Source organism: Bidens hawaiensis, unplaced genomic scaffold (genome assembly GCF_021521415.1).
Source record: "Bidens hawaiensis isolate Kalapana, Puna unplaced genomic scaffold, B.hawaiensis_p1.1 tig00010168_1, whole genome shotgun sequence".
Taxonomy (NCBI): domain Eukaryota; kingdom Viridiplantae; phylum Streptophyta; class Magnoliopsida; order Asterales; family Asteraceae; genus Bidens; species Bidens hawaiensis.
In genome coordinates, this window is record NW_027491771.1 from 317,620 (window position 1) to 332,045 (window position 14,426).

General features: G+C 34.5%; 2 long non-coding RNA genes across 2 annotated transcripts in view; both read right to left on the minus strand.

Moving 5' to 3' along the window:
• Positions 1 to 342: 342 nt before the first annotated feature.
• On the minus strand, positions 343 to 1,499 carry LOC143534466 (uncharacterized). The gene is made up of 3 exons (XR_013135556.1): positions 1,475 to 1,499; positions 528 to 634; positions 343 to 435 (listed from the first exon to the last, which is right to left on the minus strand). It is a non-coding gene; the product is annotated as an uncharacterized LOC143534466 (long non-coding RNA).
• A 258-nt stretch (positions 1,500 to 1,757) lies between these two features.
• The window catches only part of LOC143534489 (uncharacterized), a 41,506-nt gene continuing 28,837 nt past the window's right edge, over positions 1,758 to 14,426 (minus strand). The window contains exons 2-3 of the long non-coding RNA XR_013135559.1: positions 2,465 to 2,757; positions 1,758 to 1,806 (exon numbers count right to left, since the gene is read on the minus strand). This is a non-coding gene — a long non-coding RNA (uncharacterized LOC143534489). The remainder of the gene's footprint in view (positions 1,807 to 2,464; positions 2,758 to 14,426) is intronic.

The window sequence follows — 14,426 nt, forward strand, 5'->3', positions numbered from 1 at the left end:
TCGAAACAAGCCAAGCTCAAGCTCAAAATCTCATAAATTATACGAGCTAACCTTGGGCTTGGCATGGCTAGGTTACACCCTAACCAAGAAAACACCTATTTATTTATCGCATTCCAAGAGTTGATGCTTCATCACTTTTAAACACAAATATTTTATTTTAAAATTCGGGAAGTGTAAAATATCATCATATCTCATAACCAGACCAAAGGCAGCAAGATTACGGGTTTGATAGCAGGTCAAAACTCAAAACCAAGTTGGTGGATTCGCAAACACATTTTTGTCCATTTCTTTATTAAAATAATAAGATTAAAAAAACAATATTTTAGAACAATTATTCACACTTAGTCATATAAGTTTTGGCAAATTTGAGTTTTCAAATACTTTATACTTACCCTCAATGTACTCCCTAGTGCCATCTTGAAAATGACGGACCCACTGACAAAGTAGCAAAACAAATACATGATAATGATATATCAATCTTTGCATAATGTAACTGATTAGTAAATAATAAAATATAGCATCCGTACCTGAAACATGCATAGTGAGGTCCCACGTACGGGAAACCCACAACCTAAAAGTTGACCTCCCGGTTTTGCATCTCCAGTTATTTGAAAGTTGTCTACTCCCGGGCCATCTTGTAACGGAAAATAATACATGTTAGCATCTATAGCAACTACATTATTAAAATAATAATGATCTAATTATTTAATGAAAATATTTAGAAGGTTTCAAAGCTTAACTCCTTTGAGTTTGACCCCTTCGACATAAGCTGGAAGCCAATTTTAATTTTTAAGTAAATAGGTAGTAATTACTAGTTACATCAAAAGAGAATGGTATATTGGTTTTTATTAATCTCAACTGCTGCCTTTTGGTCATTGCCGGTTTCAACTAATGAATTGGCTACTGACGGTCCCAACTTTTAACGTGTTTGTTCCTAATGGTCCGCGACTAACACAATCCTAACGCCGTTAGTTTCAGGTAATCGGAAAAACGTTTTTAGCCGGAAAAGTCAAATTTGTTGTCGGAAAACACCATCTGGACACTGGAACTGCCACCAATTGACTCACCGCCAACCAACTACCACCACTTGAGCATCATCAACCGATTCCGACGATGGTTCTAGGTTTTCCGACGACCTCAATAATTGAGGCTTTTACTATAGAAAAAAGGTTCCTAAAGGTCTGATACAAAGTTACCAAGATGTGTGGGACAAAAATGTTGAGTTTTCGGGGAAAAAATTTGAGTTTTCCGGCCAAAAACGTTTTTCCGGCTACCTGAAACTAACGACGTTGGGATTCTATTAGTCGCAGACCGCTAGAAACAAATACGTTAAAAGTTAGGACCGTCAGCAGCCAATTCATTATTTAAAACTGGTAGCGACCAAAAGACGATAGTTGTGATTAATAAAACTCAATATACTAAAGAGAATTATAAGACTCATATAAACTTCCACTAATTATCTTATGCTTGCTACCTGCCGCATAAGAATCCTCCACGTCATTAACAGACTGTGGCTTAAAATTATCATCGTTGGTCCTGTTTATGTGACAATAAAAAGTGGAGTAATAAAAGTTCAGTAAACTATTTATTTAAATGAACAAAATCATATATTTAGATCTTTTATGTCAACCTAACAAACCTTGATTCAAATTCGGTGCGATAATCATCGTCTAATATTATTATTTTCAGGCCAGTCCTTTCACTATTGTTGTTTTCAGGTGTGAATTTAGAAACCTCATAATTTTGTTCCAAATGCTTGCCACCTGTCGTATTGTTATTGGATAAAGGTGAAATCCATTGCTGACTCTGAAATTTAAAAAGAAAAATACAAATGTTAGCAAATTCATATTAACTAAGGGATAAAAACCTGTCGTGTCTTCGGGCGGGGTGAGCCAACTGGGTTTTACCGGGAACGCCAAGCCACTTGGATGCCAGCGTGGGCCCCGATAATCTCAACATAGTCTGGCCTGAGTGGTGGTGGGGCCGCATTACGGTCGCGATACCGCTTTACTAAGAAAGTCGCCGTTCAAAAAAAAAATTAAGGGATATTGGATTTTAATAATCCACTGCACACACTATTATTGTTTTCACTCGATCCGATTCTCCCTAGCCAGTTTTGTGTTATGGATCTCCCCAAATATAACAAAACATGAAAATTTGGACTTTAAAAATAACTCGGGGTGGTGTGAGGCCAGAGGCTAAACAATAAATAATAAATTATATTTTTAAATACATACATGGAATTTTAATAATTGTGCAAGTGTTAAAATATTTTCTAACTATATATTAATAACATAGCATAAACTAACAAATTTTTTAAAATAAAAGTACAAACTTAACTAAATGATTTGAGAGGTGTAAACGAATTTGCTAACAAACATTCTTTAAATAACGATTTATCATTTTCATTTATCTTAAAAGAGGAAAAAAAAAAACAGTAGCGACAGCAAAAGTAGCTAATTACCTTTTTGCCAAGAAAGAGCCCTTTGCCTTTGGAAAGAAATGCGTTCAGGTATGTCCGAGAAGTTCCTATAGCATTATCCTGTTTCATCTCACAATCCACCTGTAACTTAAATGCAATCTCAAGCTTTTTCATAATAAGAAATATTTTCGGTCGTTGTTCACGAGAGCCGTGCAAACACTAGAATGCAATTTTTGAAAATGTTTTCAAAGAAGTCGGGTCCATTGTCGGAATTAGATCTTTAAAGTTAATCTGGTCTAGTTTATTATGCTTGTAGTTTTGTTTCCACATAGGCACTAAAATCTCTAAAGGATGACCACTGGTGTAGTTAAAGCATAATCTCCCACATAGGACTTCAAATAAAACCACTTCTAAAGAGTAAATGTCTGATTCTTTAGTTAGGGCGTATGTCTCCATATACTGGGGATCACAATAACCAGGGGTACCTACAACATTGGTAAAAAGAACTGTGCGCAACTGATTAGCAGGCCCTAGTTTTGAAAGTCCCATGTCTGAAAGTTTAGCATTCCAGTTGCCATCTAGCAGGATGTTGGCACTTTTTATATCTCTATGGAGAATCCTTTGTTGAGTACCCTTGTGATCATGAAGGTAGGCTAGTCCCCTTGTAACATCAAGGCACATTTTGAGACGCTTTGTCCATGTGAGAACCCTGGAGCCCAAATGACGATCAAGACTTCCATTAGACGCGTGCTCGTACACAAGAATCTTCTCACCATCCTCATCACAAAATCCGAGGAGAGAGATAAGATTCCTATGTGGGTAACACGAAAGCATCACAATCTCCTTCAAGAACTCAGGGTCTCCTTGCCCAAGTTCACGATTCAATCGCTTAATAGCAACAATGCTTCCCCCCCTAGAGTGAGAGACTTCTCCTTTGTATACCTTCCCAAATCCACCCTCTCCGATAACTTTGCTAGTAAAACCATTGGTGGCTTTCTTTAACTCTTCTAGATGAATTTTAAGATGTTCAAACTCTTTCATTACCGATGCCATTATTGGTTAATATATAAAAACAACTTTTAACATTCATAATTTGAAAGGAGATTTCATGTTGTCCATGTCAGCTCAACTTTTTTGAAGGCCCAAAACGAACTTCCAGATTGATGACCTTTTAGGGACACCTAAGCCTGGCAAAACGGGTAGGTTGGGTTTAGGTAACAGCCATTGCAGGTTAGGGTCAAGACTCATGTCATTGACAAAACATCATCAAAAAGAAAAATACAAACTTCACATCATCATAAAATATGCATACTTGAACAAAGATCATAACCTTAGTCAACCAACATCATCATAAATGTGCATAATTCTTTATAAAAGCACAATGTCAAAAGCTATATAAAGATTTGTTAAGTAGAACAAATGTGGCATTTTACTTATCATCTGTGCGCAAAAGTATTTAAACGATGAGTTGAAACATGGAAGTTAACATATTTCAGTTAAGGAGAATATCAACGCCTTTGTATTAATAAAGTTTACACTACATATTTGTGGATAAAAGAAATAACTTTCAAAGTTCAAAACCTCAAAGGAGATGTTATATTATTCATGGGTCACCTAAGCCTAGCCCAACAGGTAGGTCAAGTCAAGCACTGCGTCATTGCGGGTTTGGATCAAAACTTGAATCGTTAACAAAGATTATATCCTTAGTAAATTAGCAATATCAAAATTTGAACTTGACATCATCATTAGTTTTAATAGTTTTAAAAGTAAGAAAACATATGATACAACTTTGAGCAGGGGCAAAAATATTATTGTAACACTAAAACTATATTTAAGTTCATTTAAAGTAGTTTTAATCTTGTCCCCTCAACTATAAAATCTTTAAAAAACAGTTAAACCTTAAGCTTTTACCCATATTTTATTTTAATAATTTTTTCATACGTTTATATTTCTTTTAAAAAAAATTGCATCATAAAAACGAACATATTTTTCTCTTTAATTTAAGTATCATGTTCTAGTTTTTTCAGTTTAAAAAAAAGAATATTTTACGTGAGGACGTTTGCGGTCTAGCTTTAATGGCTTTTAAATTAAACCACGAGCCAAACTGTTAAGAATTTTTGTCTTCAAAAACCGAAACCGAATCTTTAAAAATTTAAAACTGCTGGCCAAAGTTAAAGAAAAAATCAACAATGAAATCAAACCAATAACCGGTTTGGACGGTTTTATGATTTCAAACCGAACTGAACACCCATAAACTTGTTACATATGAGCATTTGACAGACTCACATCATCCATTTCAAAAGGGATTACGAAAGTTTGCGTTTCCGCTGCATTGCGCGGACACCCGTCTAGTATTGAGTTATAACGTAGATCTAATGTTAAGAAGAATATCGAACACTTTAAATCAAGACCGGTTTTGAATACCTGAGAATGCTTTGGGTTGACCGAGTAACTTCAGATCCCAGAACTCGATTGGGCAGAAACCTAGAATGAATAATAGTAATAATATTTTAATTGTGGAATGGAGGCTACGGAAATGAAGGGTCTGAAAGATTTATTTAAAAAAGGAAAAACAGAGTTATGCAAGATACAGTTGACTACTAAATTTCTAGTTATAGACTATAGATTGAATTTTAAAAAAATAATAATAAAACTAAAAAAGTTTAAACGAGTACACCAACGTGCAGCACGCGTACCTTTCCGCGTACTCGTTTTCTTTTTCAATTTTTTTTGTCACCTTTTTCAATTTATACACACCAATGTTTTAAAAACCAGTTTCTAACTCTTACCAGATTCGTTTAAAAAATGATACGACTAATTGAATCGGGTTTTACCGAGAGGTTCAACCGGGTTAAATAATTTATCTTGTAATTTATCATTTCACCCACACATCAGAATACGAACCGAACACTCGCTTAAAATCAAACTTTCTGTCTTTCGCTTAAAAATCTCAGATTTAATTGATTATTCCATTTAATTATCATTGTTCTAATTTATTTATGGTTTTAACCTCATGTTAGGGATTTTTGGTTGGGTTTGATTATCAGCTCGCTTATCTCATAGTTCAAGTTATTATATTATATACCTCTCCACTCACTTACTTTCAAGGTAATTAATTCACACCATTTTTCATCTTTTACTTTTAGGGGTAACATGAATACCATACCCATCAAACTTTATTATATACGTCTATATCTCATCAACCACAATTCGATATTATGTATTTATGAATTTATTGCTTATCGATGACATGACATGTCATATGGTTATGTATTTATTTTTATTGTTTGGCGGCTGGGCCACCTCGTCTGGTATGCATAGGTAAGCTGGATTTATGCTAGACTAAAAGGGTCCACATCTATTTTATTTGGTAATTTGTTGTATATCATTAATGATGTAGTTGTTTTGATTTACAATATAATTGCATGCCTAAACTTGTATATTGCTCACTCAATTTTATGTTGATCAAACTCTATTTTTACGCATGTTACAGGTTTGCTAGTAGAAGAATCAGGTGTTTGAGAAGACATTTAGTCGGACTTTAGGTTATCAAATAAAAAACTAGTTTTGTTTGATGGATTGTTTTTTGTTTATAAAGTGATGTACTTAGATTTATGAAATAAACTAATTAGTTATTGTCATTATTGTTGGACTCGGTCTGCCCAAGACACATATTATAATTGATGTGGCTAGTACGTTATGATCCAAGTCGGGTCATACCCAATAACAAGCTAGACAAACACCAATTATATTTGTTTATATATGATATGATCATAAGTAAATAAATATTGACACTTATGTTATTTGGAAAAGGGTTTCTAAATACAATGTACTTGTGAAATGAATAAATCATATGGATGATTTATATTTTGAGAGAGAACATTTCATAGTGTTACTTAAGATGATTAAATAACAATATGTGAAAATGGTTACCTAGCATGTTGCCTATATATTGTGTTAGACTTATAAGTAATAAGTTTTATAATACAAATATATAAATGGAAGTTTAAAAAATAATAATAATACTAAGGAAGGAATCTCTTTCTCTCTTATTATTTTATTGTTATTTCAAATGTTAGTGGAGACATGCAAGGTTTCTAATTGGTGCCATGGGTGGTGCTAAAAGATACACACTTACTTCCTCTTTCACTCTTATTTTTTTTACAAGTAACAAAAAGTTTTCCACTCTCTCTCTTTTTCTCTCTAATTTTCGGCCAAGAGGAGGAGCCAATGGAGGAAGAAAATTTTTGAGTGCAAATCCTAGCTACAAGGTGTTTGCTTGAAGGCTTGTAGGGTATACAAGCTTGAGGAACTCCTACCTTGAAGTTCTAGCCTACCATTCATCATCCCTTTCACATTTCCTTGGTTTTGAAAGGTAGTCTTAACATGCATGGACTTATAGTGACATGCATGTGTTTGATAGTATGTATTTCGTATTTGGATCCGGGTTTGGGTTTTGCATGTATAAAATTGGTTTTATACACTATAAACTAACAAGATTTAAAACATTTATCCGCTGCGTTTTTTGTAAAAGTAAGGTTTTATCACTTTGATAATCTTGTTAAAACCCAACCGTAATTATTAATAGTGTCTCGAGTTACAATGCATAAGTTGTGCCTCGACATATTCCGTCGTAGGTTGGGATGTGATACTCAAACTCTTTCATTACTGATGCCATTATTTGTGAATGGAAAAAAACAACTTTTAAAGTTCATAATGTGTAAGGAGATGTTAGAGCATTCACATCCGTTCATTTATCTTTAAATCTAAGATCACATTAAAAATCATTACATTTTTACTCTTCTTTTCAATTAAATAATATTTTTATATTTTTATAATTACATTTTCTCTCTGCATCATTCACAACTAATTTCAAAAAGTATTAAAAAAATTATATGAGATGAATAATAATTTTTCAAATATACAGCAAAATCATGATATTTTCTCTCTACTACTCTAAACACTCTATACATTATAAAAACACCCCTTACAAATTATAAGGGATATGATGTGAATACTCTTATGTTGGTATGTTTGTAAGGAGTTTGAAACTAGTGTGTTAATGAAAGAAAAGAGGAGAGGTTGTGAGATGGTGATAATATGGAGTTGTTTGAAAATAAAAACACCTTTAACATTGCGAATGTTCTTATTTTAAGCTTGAATATTCCAACCACTTAATGACACGTGGTGTACATACACTCCACAAAAGACTTATCTATTCACCTTTGTTTATTTTTCCTTAACGATAACTATCACCTTTTTACTTGATAGTTTACACAAACTACTATAGAAAAAAAAATACTATTGGTTAAGAAATTAATTCTACTATAAAACAACCAGCAAATATGTTTAATAGATTTCTCCCAAAAGTTGCTCTTGCAAAACTTGCAACAACATTAAAAACGCATAACCATGTTTAATACATTGCAAACGTCTTACTGTTAACCAGTAACGCCACTAAAAACTTTTCTCTTGATATAGAAAGAACATATACTCTATAATTCTATTTTATGTTAAACTTGGAATAGATCATAAATGCATGAAGATCACAATTGGCGCGGTGTATGTCCTAGATTACCAATAGATCTAAGGTGTTGTCTTCAGGGGCAGACCCACCTTGACATTGATTTTTGAAAATTTAGTTGAAAGTGTGTAACCAAAATTTGAGCAATCCCGTTGTAAAGTTTGTAGCGACACCATATTAACAATTCAAAAGTTGTCTTAATGGCAAACCCTTGAGTAAATGAAAGCTATAATTCAACGTTTATAATTAACTATAAACAAACATTTATATGATAATTTTAGATGGACCAACACGCGTTTTATCCAATTACGGAAAGTATGTTGGTTTTTATGGTATTTCCTCATTTAAAAATACATGGAGGCATAGGTGCAATTAGTGTTTTGATACCCGGCCCGGCCCGTCGGCGGTTATTAAATCCAAAATGAAATGTGTATGTCAGGATTTGAACTTGGGTCATTTTAGAGATAGAAGCTTTAATAATTACTTCATAAGCCAACCAACCAAGCTTCATTGATGTCTCTATTGATCAAACATAAATCACATATATTTAAAAAAGTTAAAGTTTGTTATTATTATTATTATTTTTGGTTATTATTATTATTTTATATGTATATGAATTATATATATGTAAATATATATTTAAATTATTTATGACGTCATCCGGGTCAAACGCCGGTCCGTTCTCCCGGGTCGGTCCGACCTTTGACCCGGTAAGTCGTCCACGTCGACGTCCGGGCCGGGTCTGAAAACATTGGGTGCAATATCACATCACTAGGGGATCATTAGTGTAACTAATTCATGTTAATATTCAACGCAAACTTCTTTATACAACAAAACAGATACTGATTGACTTGAAACTACAATAACATAATTATAATATACACCATCTCTAATACCTCCAATTTGTGTAGCTTGATCAAGGTCCAGGGTGTGAAGAGTATAATATGTTATATGCCAGAGTATATGTTATACGCCGTATAACATATACTCTTCACACAGGGCTACCATCATCCCTGGAACTTGTGGTGGTTTCTGGTATAAACTGTTCCAACTCATGAAGAATCATCCGAATATCCGGCCGATCCAGTGGAGCTCTAGAAACACAATCCAATGCTAGTTTAAAACTATTCAACAGTGCACCATCATTAACTGTATAAGCATCTTTCAGCAGATCCTGATAAAAACCTCAAGAGTCCACTTTGTTCCTACCATCAAATGCACCCATTGTGGTAAATCAAGATCCTTGACCTCTCTTGGTGACTTCCCGGTTAAGATTTCTAACATTATCACACCCAAACTATAGACATCGGCGACTTTTGTATAAGGTTTGTTTAGCCTGGTAACCTCAAGAGCATGGTAGCCAAGAACCCCGGTTGTTGATATCGTAGTTGAGTATGTAGCAGCTGTTATGAGCTGTGATAGCCCGAAATCATAAACCTTGGGGTTAATGTTCTCGTCGAGCAAAACATTGTTTGATGTTAGATTTCCATGGATGATATTGTAACAAGTGTGGAGGCTATGCAAACCTCTTGCCACTCCTTTTACTATATGCATTCTTGTTGGCAAATCTACACATTGTTTGTATACCGGATCTGTATTCAATTTAAGAAAAACAACTACTTAAATACGAAATATAAAGTACTTCGTTACCGATTTATGTAATCTTGCTCTTGTAATATACAAGAAAATCTTTCATTAAATGTACTTATAAATTAAAATCAATATCTTTACTCCTTTACAAAAGGAATATTACTGAATGGGTGCTCCATCCCTTTGGAGGTCGAGGGTTCAAACCCTGATGCAGACAGGTTAGGAGGATTTAAGAGATGATTGGCCGTTAAACAAAGTATATTTGCTTACCATGAAGAAAAGCAGCAAGGCTTCCTTTAGGTGTGTAATCATAAACGAGAAAGTTGGCTTCGTCTGGGTGCAAATAATAAGCCGTCATAGCCAAAAGATTCGGATGCCTAATTTTACCAAGCAAATATAATTCAACTTCGACTAGTGACTGATATTTAGTAAAATTTCCTCTCAATCTATTTACGGCAACGTGATGACCATTTGACAATGTTCCTTTATAATAAGTTCCGTAAGTGTTTTCACCCATTACCTGGGCTGATGCGTTCAAAAGATCATCGACTGTGAAACTCGTTGTATAATCAAAGTTTAAAAATTTTCCTGCTTTTCTAACACCAGCCTTTTCCCTTTTCTAAAACAAGAAACAAACAAATATGAAGCAAATTATTAGGATACATTATATTAAAAAGATATAATTTGTGAAAATCTATTGTAACTAGTGGACAAAACTCGCTCGCTGCAACGGATATTCAGTTGGTATCAACAGGAAGTGAAAACCTAAGAAAATAAAGCCATAAATAATAATATGCCAAAAAGATATCAACACATGTTTTACATCGGTTGAAAAACCATAAAAAAAGGTCTATTGGTTTTTAATGGTCCCAACTATTGTCTTTTAGTCACTGCTGGTCCCAACTAATGAATTGGCTACTGACGGTCCCAATTTTTAAAGTATTTGTTCCTTATGATCCGCGACTAACAGAATCCTAACCCCGTTAGTTTCAGGTCGTCGGGAAAACGTTTTTGGCCAGAAAATTCAAATTTGTTGCAGGAAAACACCACCTGAACACCCCGCAACCACCGCCAATTGACTCACCGCTAACCAACTACCACCACTTTGAGCACCATCAACCGATTCCAACGATCGTTCTAAGGTTTCCGACGACCTCAATAATTGGGGCTTTTACTAGAAAAAGGTTCCTAAAGGTCCGATACGAAGTTACCAAGATGTCTGGGACGAAAATGCTGAGTTTTCGGGAAAAAAATTGAGTTTTCTGGCCAAAACCGTTTTCCCGACGGCCTGAAACTAATGACGTTAGGATTCTATTAGTCGCGGAAAGTTAGAAACAAATATTTTAAAAGTTGGGACCATTAGTAGCCAATTCATTAGTTGGGACCAGCAGTGACCAAAAGGCAATAGTTGGGATCATTAAAAACCAATATACCTAAAAAAATAATAAGAGGTGAAATTGAGACTAAGAAAAATTGTTCATACATGTAACGCTCGATTTTGGCTTGTACATATGGTGACTTGATACTATAATGCTACTATTCATACGGAAATGGCAAAATCATATGTATTCGATAGATGGTTTTTAAAAAGAAAAAAAACCATAGTTAAAAACTACTAAAAAAAAGTAGCAAAGTAACTAGCTAATTACCTTTTTGCCCATGTTAAGAAAGAGTCCTCTGCCTTTGGAGAATAGCACGGCCACTTCATCAACGCAACTGGATTTCCTAGAAGTTACCATGCCTTTAGCTTGTTTCATTTCATGATGCTTCTGAAACTTATGTGCAATCGCAAGCTTTTTAACAAGAAGAGATATTGTTGGTCGTTGTTCATGAGAGTTGTGCAAGCACCGGAATGCAATGCTTGAAAATGTTTCCAAAGCTGATGGGTCCATTGGTGGTGTGAGATCTTTAAAGATAATATGTTCTAGTTTCTTATGTTGATAGCTTTGTTTCCACATAGGCACTAAAATCTCTAAAGGATAACCATTGGTGTATTTAAAGCATAATCTCCCACATAGGACTTCAAATAAAACCACTCCTAAAGAGTAAATGTCTGATTCTTTAGTTAGGGCGTATGTCTCCATATACTGGGGATCACAATAACCAGGGGTGCCTACAATATTGGTGAAAAGAACCGTGTGTAATTGATTAGCAGGCCCTAGTTTTGAAAGCCCCATGTCTGAAAGTTTAGCATTCCAGTTGTCATCTAGGAGAATGTTCGCACTTTTTATGTCCCTATGGAGAATCCTTTGTTGGGTGTCCTTGTGATCATGTAGGTAGGCTAGCCCTCTTGCAACATCAAGGCATATCTTGAGGCGTTGTGTCCACGTGAGAGCAGTAGAGCTCAAATGACGATCAAGACTTCCATTTGACGCGTGCTCGTACACAAGAATCTTCTCATCATCCTCGTCACAAAACCCGAGGAGAGATGAGATTAGTATGTGTGTAACGGGAAAGCGTCATTATCTCCTTCCAGAACTCCGGATCTCCTTGCCCAAATTCACGATTCAGACGTTTAATAGCAACCATGCTTCGCCCCTTTGAGTGAGAGACTTCTCCTTCGTAAACCTTCCCAAATCCACCAACTCCTATAACTTTGCTATCAAAATTGTTGGTGGCTTTTCTTAACTCTTCCAAATGGATTTTAAGGTATTCAAACTCTTTGGTGACTGATGCCATAATAATTTATGATTCAAATAAAACCAAGAGGGATTCAGATCAAGTATTCTACTCAATTAAAAGTTGAAAACCTAAAAGGCAATGTAATGTAAGAACCAACACTAAAGAGGGTGTGTTTTATTCTTTGTATTTGAAAAGGCAGAGCCTTGAGCTATCCGTCGGTGCTGGCAGAGAACAAGCAAAAGCTTTTGGATACAGGATTTTTTTTTTCTATTATTTTACCAGCAAGGGAAACTTCCATTAAGGACAAAGACTAAAAAACAAAATTTGTTACAGGCTTGGGACAACAAGGACTGACAAAGAGAGAAACCCAAAATAGAATAGAATAGAATTAAAATTTTTTTTTAACCGCCAATAAACATAGAATGCTTAGGTACTCCGTACGGCTTGACTTAATTGCAAAAGGCCACCGCCAGCTTGCCCAACCTAGCATTACAGAGCCCTTAATCGCCTCCAATTTATCTCCAGTTCCGGAGAAAACCCACATGCCCGAAGGCCCACTGGTACCGGTAAAACCCGGACGCCCTTAGGATCGAATTGGAAATTACAAAGATCTCAATCTTCCTTCATTTAGCCACCTATGTCCCCCAAAGTGATGCCGAATCCTGGTTATGTTCTTGCTTAACAATTTAAGTTTGGGAAGACTATGTCTATGTCTATTGTGTATGCAACTTGATTGTATATTTATATGTGGGGATTTGTATTATGATGGAGACTATATAGAGTTGTAACATGATTGTGTTTTATTTGTTATATTTTATATATAATGATGGTGAAGTTTTTAAATTGCAAATTGTTTAGTAATTTGAATTTTATTTTTCTTATCCAAAGAAAATCACTTATTAAATATAAGCTTTTGAAGCTGCGAGAAATCAAACTAGATTTATACACTTTACACAAGACGATTATATTGTGATTTATTTATAACTAGTTTTTTCCACCTGGCGCGTTGCGCCGGGACAGCTGACAAAAACTCCAGCGTTGAAACACGAACGCTGGTAAAATCCGAGCGTTACGACGATGAATCGCCACGAATTCGGTCAGTATCAGCTGCGTTCGTTATGATATATACACCATTGATAAAATTTGAGCGTTAAAACCCAAAGTATTACTTCGTCAAATTAACATATAAAAACATTAACATATAAGAAAACAAAATATTTAAGACAATGTTTATTTGGTTGGCAAACCCGAGCGGTGGTAAAACCCAATCGTTGTGGTCCCGAGCATTGAGGCGGTAACTTGACACGAATTCGGTCGGTTACGACACCGGAACTAAAAAATGAAAAAATTTCAAAAATGAGGTGGACCAACGACCAATTTTTATTTGGGGGGGGGGGGGGTCGGTCAGTAAACTTCCGCATTGGTAAAACCCGAGCGTTGTCGGTCATGGGCTTTAAATAAGGTCGCGAGTCTGCATGAACTTGGTCGGTTCAAGTTTGTTATGGTACTGGAACTAAAACAAAAAAAAAGAATAATTAACGTTTAGTCGGTTTCCATTATATTTATTATGGTAGCTTAACTAAAAAACAAAATTAATCGACCAATATGATGCCGCCAAGTGGCCCAATAGGCCACCTGCGGCACCAAAGTTCTTATTTATATTATTATAGTAATATACCTATTCTAATAAAAGAAAATAACTGTGACATGTGTCACTTGGAGATTCATTCATAGCATAAGTTTTTCCCGCTCAAACTATTTTCTCTTTTTAATGAAAACATATTTATATTAGCGTAATCAAAACATATCAACACATTAATTAATCAAATAATAATTACATAAATTATATGGATTAAAAATATGCGGATGTTTATGTCAATACAATCGAAATATTTATATTTAATGAAATCAGATCTAGCTTCTTTTTATTAAATCAATTTATAGATCTAAGATGATAAATACGGAGGAATTATGAGCGAATAACAATTTTATTCTCACATATTAATTCAACCTTTATGAATCCATGGAGTTTTCATCCATCTCTTTCAAAACTGTAATACAAAAACGTATTTTATTCATTTAATTTTATATATGATGTTTTTATTATATCATTCATAATGAAGCATATTATAATCTTTTGTTGGAATTTAACATTCCATTAAAAAAAATATAATTACAACTTATAAAATTAATACGTGCATCTTTTTCATTGATATAAAAAAATTGTGTGAAAATACACTGTGAATTCATACGAATATTTCATTAAAA